The sequence below is a fragment of the Octodon degus genome, unplaced genomic scaffold, assembly GCF_000260255.1.
Source record: "Octodon degus isolate 3935 unplaced genomic scaffold, OctDeg1.0 scaffold00017, whole genome shotgun sequence".
NCBI lineage: Eukaryota > Metazoa > Chordata > Mammalia > Rodentia > Octodontidae > Octodon > Octodon degus.
In genome coordinates this window covers 24,783,181-24,788,326 of record NW_004524593.1, presented here as the reverse complement: position 1 = coordinate 24,788,326, position 5,146 = coordinate 24,783,181, and the positions used below count along the sequence as shown (strand labels likewise).

The 5,146-nt window shown below is 49.2% G+C and overlaps 1 protein-coding gene across 1 annotated transcript in view; it reads right to left on the bottom strand.

Annotated features, from left to right (window-relative positions):
* The window catches only part of Ephx1 (epoxide hydrolase 1), a 26,868-nt gene extending 23,628 nt beyond the window's left edge, over positions 1–3,240 (bottom strand). Inside the window, exon 1 of the mRNA XM_004626902.2 lies at positions 3,076–3,240. The gene's annotated coding sequence lies outside the window, so the exon portion shown is untranslated. The remainder of the gene's footprint in view (positions 1–3,075) is intronic.
* Positions 3,241–5,146: the final 1,906 nt, after the last annotated feature.

Here is a 5,146-nt window from a genome sequence, read left to right as displayed (position 1 = left end):
TTTTTTTTTTTTTTTTTTTTTGTATTTTTTAGTAAGAGTCTACAGGGTCTTACTATGTAGATCAGACTAATAGTAATCAACCTATGCTCAACCTCCCAAGGGCTGGGATTACAGGGGTGCACCACCACATCCAGTCTCAATCACCAGCTCCTGGGAATGTATCCAGCACAGCAGGCCAGGATCAAACCCCTGCCTGTGTCTGCCTAAGCAGGCGCTTTAATCCTCTGAGCTATTTGGTCGGCCCTTATCTTTTTTTTTTTTTTTTTTTTTGTTTGTTTGTTTGTTTATGGTTCCTGGGGAATAGAATCCAAGATCTCCCACATGCTAGGAAAATGCTATATCCAAACTTGTTTTTCTTTTCCTTGCTACTTCAATGCAGGTTTTAAATCCTATTATGTTAAGAAGGCAGGAAATTCGTATGCTAATACTCTGGAGTTTTGTTTCATATCCAGTTGCATCTCATTCTGCCAAAAAAATAAGGCCACTGAATTTTCTGTTGGTTTTAAATTACAGTGGGGAGGGGGATACAACATTCTGCCACCTGTAAGAGCGAAACACTGCCACTGCTGCCTGTGCCTTTGGCAGTCTGTGGGAGCAGACAGTACTCTGAGACTGGCCGATAATAGCAGGCATTTCAGGCCCTGGATCTTCAGAAAGGCTGTGGTGACAGGGGAGCAAGACCCAAATGCCTCTGCCTAGATTAGGGTCTGCTCTGGGTATGTCTTGGGCTGATGGGGTTAGCTGCTAAGGCAATGTCTAGGTCGCAAAAGGCAATTAAAGAAAAAAATTCCCCAAAGCTAAAAGTACCGATGGACAAACAACCTGAGGACAAGACTGAGATGAAGACGCTTGCGGGGCGGGGCGGGAGGGGTCCTGTTCCCCCCACTGGGCCTGGAAGTCCAGAGTTCTCTCCCTCCTGGGGCATTTGCTAGGCCTGCTCCCGTGTTCCTTGCGGAAACACTGGTGCAGCAAGTACCCCCAGGCAGGACTGCTGAGAAGAGGAAATGTACACCCACCCTGAAGAGGTGGCAAGAGGTCACAAAGAGCACATCCACCACAGCACTGATCACGCCTTCACTAAGCCCAGGCTCCCCAGTTCCTCACAGAACCAGAACCAGGAAGTCAGCCATCTCCGCACCAGGCTGCACATTCCCAGAAGACCCCAACCCAGGCCTGATCACTGCAGGACTCCTGAGGAGCACAGGGTGGCTCTCTACAGACCTCTACTCTCACTACAGCTTCTGGCAGCCCCTAGTCCCAGAGCCACAGCCAGTGGGGACGGGAATCCCTAGGAAACCCAGGGTAGCCAGGGTGAGAAGACTCAGAAACATCACCTTGTAGGACCCTGTAGCCTGAAGAAGCAAGGAACTCCTTCTGTTTAAGGAGCTTTAATAGGGCTTGCGAGATCTCTCAACAGGTTAAGCACCTGCTTAGGCAAGAGCAGGGACCAGGGTTCAATCCCTGGTACTGCATGTTGTGCCTGCCCTGCCCCAGGGCACACTAAACCAGCCACTCAGTCCAGGTATAATGGCAAACACCTGCAATCCCTGCTCTGGGGAGGCTGAAAGCAAAAGGATCACTACAAGTCCGAGCTGCATAGGGAGACCCTGTATCAAATACATTTTAATAAATAAACAGGCTTAAAGATAAGCTAAAGGCTAAATAAATCATCTTAAAGTGCCCCAAACTCCCTGTTCATCACCTCCCCAAATGCTGAAGGAGCAAAACTCCTGCTTCCACTATCATAAGACTTGGGCCCAGTCTGCGAGACCAGGGAATCTCCTAGAAAGTGTGTGTATCCCTCAGAGGAGGTCCTACTGTGCAGGTCAGAGAGACCAGACTGGCATGAACATGAGGAAAAGCCAGAGCAGCTACAGAAGGGAGGGCTGCCGCCCAGCCCCAAACAAATACCACCAGGTTGTGCAATCCTTAGTTCAGTTGTGTAACCCGCTTTCCCTGGGAACCACACCAGCACCCCTCAGCCAGGGGCCCAGGAAAGCAAGGCAGCACCATCTCAGAGCCAGGGATCCTGTAATGATTCTGAGGTTCACCTCCACTGCCTTGCTAAGCAGCTTTGTTCCTTAAGGTCCTTTCTTCCCAGAATTGGGGAGGGGGCAGCAACCGGGGTCCAGTTTACCCAGCAAGCAGCTGCAAGCCTGGACATTAGGCATGGTGCATGCTTGTAATGCCAGCATGTAGGAGGCGGAGGTAGGAAGACCAAAGCCTGGGGTACATAGTGAGTTCAAAGCCAACCTGAGCTAAGTTTCGAGACCCTGTCTCAGCCTTTTTTTTTTTTTTTTAATCAGGAATCAAACTCAGGACCTTGGGGCTGGGGAGATGGCTCAGTAGAATAAGCACTTGCCTGGCAAGTGCACAAGTGCAAGGGCCTGAGTTCAATCCTGACAAGTGCACAAGTGCAAGGGCCTGGTTCGGAAAAAAAAACAAAACAAACAAAGAAAAAAAAAAAAACCTCAGGACCTTGCACTCACCAGGCAGGCACTTATGCCAGAGTTATTTCACCTACCTGACTCAGAAACAAACCAACAACCTAGTCCTTAAAGTCACCCCTCAGCTAAACTCCTGCCTTGGGCCTTGAAACTTGGTCCAATGGATCCTCTCTTTTAACCTAATGCTGCCGTTGTTCTCTCTTCAGGGCTGGGTTTTCTCCCACAGCACACTTCACCTTGTAGTACAATTCATATTTTACAAAACAGGTTATTGTCCTCTCTAAACGCCTCTGCAGGGGAGGAGGCAGGCTGCCCCAGTTCAGGAAGGAGATAACCTGGGTTTGCGTTTGGGTTCAAGGTCGGTGAAGTCCAGAGGAAAACGTGTGGCGCAAACGCGGACCTTGGAGCAGCCGGGCGCCTGCTGCACCAGGCACTCCCAGGTCTCCAGGGCAGGAGTGGTGCTGGCACCGTACCCCCACGACCCCAACCACACCCGTTCCCCAACCCCCTGCAGGGCCGCGGAGGGGCGGGGCCTTAGGGCCGGGCCCTTCCTGCGGAGCCTAGGTCCAAGAGGGCAGAGGACCCGGGCCCGAACCCTATCCGCCCACACCCGCGGTCCAGCGCTCACGGTCTCTGCCCGCTGGTTCCGGCGGAGGCGCGGTGCACAATTCCAGCTTCCGCCGCTCTTCACTGCTCCAGGTCGAGATCCGGCCCGGATTCTGATCCCAGTCCCGCCTAGGCTGAGGTCCCGCCCAGGTCCGGATCCCGGTCCTGCACCCCCAGCCCAGCCTCCCGGAAACGTGTAGGACCTGCAAACCAGATCTGGAAGCAAACTTGTAGACGACTCTTGATCCCCTTCCCTGGCGGCTGCTTGTGTTACATCTCACAAACGCATCCATCCGCGACAGAAATTTTAAAGCAAAACAAGTTTATTTTTTACCGTGGACGCACTCTAGTGCTAAGAAGTTAGGTCCCGGGCCGGGGAGACAGCTCAGAGGCATAAGCGCCTGCCTGGCATGCGCAAGATCCCGACTTCTAACCCCCGTACAGCAACAAAAAAAAAAAAAAAAAAAAAGCAGGAAGTTAGTTCCCCACAGCAGGGACTGGGGGAGAATATGCCGCGTCCAGACGCCCCCTGCTGCCTGCGGGTCCTTCCCACCTCCACGCTGGGGCCCCAGTCCTCGCTGGTCTGGCCCAAGAGCCTGGCCTCCACGCTCTGCTCTCTATCCTTCCCCCCATGGAAGGACACCCCAGAACTGAGCAAACCTCTGTTTTTAAACTGGCTATCTCAGGTATTTGTTATAGTGATGAAAAAGCTAATGTGAGGTATGAAAAATAATGTACAGGAGACACTTTTGGATATAAATTGTAGATCTATTCCTGATTCAACAAAAAAGGAAGTAGCCTTTATGCCAGAAGCGCACAATATGAGTCCAATTATGAGGAAACATAAGATAAACTACAAAATATCCACAAAATAGCTGGCCTACTCCCCAGTGTTAACGTTGGGCCTGAGGGTGTGGCCTGGTAGCAGAGCACATGCTTAGCCTGAAAGAGACAGCTGATGAGTCCTGAGCACCGCACACGTACGACACACAAAGTCAGTGTCAAGGGGCCGGGGAGATGGCTCAGTAGAATAAGTGCTTCCCTGGCAAACACAAGGGTCTAAATTCAATCCCCGGTTTCGACAAAAAAAAAAAAAAAAAAAAGTCAGTGTCAAATGCATGTACTTTGGCAAAGACACGGGAAGGCTGTGGAACTATTCCCTGCTCAAGGAGGCTAGGGAAGCAAGAAACTAATTGCAGTGGTCTTGTAGACTGAATTCTGACCAGAAAAAGGTTTTATAAAGAATATTACTGGGGTTTAGCATGGTGGCACACATCTGTAATCCCAGTACACAGGAAGCTGAGGCAGGGCAATCAGTGAGAGTTTGAGGCCAGCCTGGACTACAAAATGATTTCAAAGTCAGTCTGAACTGCAGAGTAGACCCTGTCTCAAAAAGAGGAAAAAAAACAAAAAAAAAAAAACAAAAAAAAAACACCAATATTATTGTGGAGCAGTTGGGGAAATGTGAAGGTCTGTAGATGTAAATAATACTACTATATTAATGTTAAATATCCTGATTTTGAAAATGAATTGATTCCTAAGCAAATAGCTTTTATCTTGTTTTGGGGTTTTTTTGCGGAACTGAGGATTGAACTCAGGCCCTTGTACTTGCCAGGCAAGTACTTATTCTACTGAGCCATCTCCCCAGCCCCAAATAGCTTTTATCTTGGACAATACTAAAATATTTAAGGAGTAATGGGATACCACGTCTGAAATTTATTCTAAAGTGTTTTGGTGTGTGTGTGTGTGTGTGTGTGTGTGTGTACATTTATATAGAGGAGAGAATGATAATAAAGCAAGCACAACACAATGCTACAAATAGTGTCTCTGGGTAAAGAGTATGTGGAAATTTCACTACAAATTCATTGTAAGTTTGAAATTAAAAGTTTAAAAAAATCAAGCAGGGTGTGGTGGCACACAGCTGTGTTCCCAGCTACTCAGAAGGTTAAGGCAGGAGGATCACTGGAGCTGGTTAGGCAATATAGCAAGACCAGCTCTTAAAAATATAGTTTAAGGGGGGCTGGGGAGATGGCTCAGTGGAATAAGTGCTTCCCGGGCAAACTCAAGGGCCTGAGTTCAACCCCTGGCTCCGC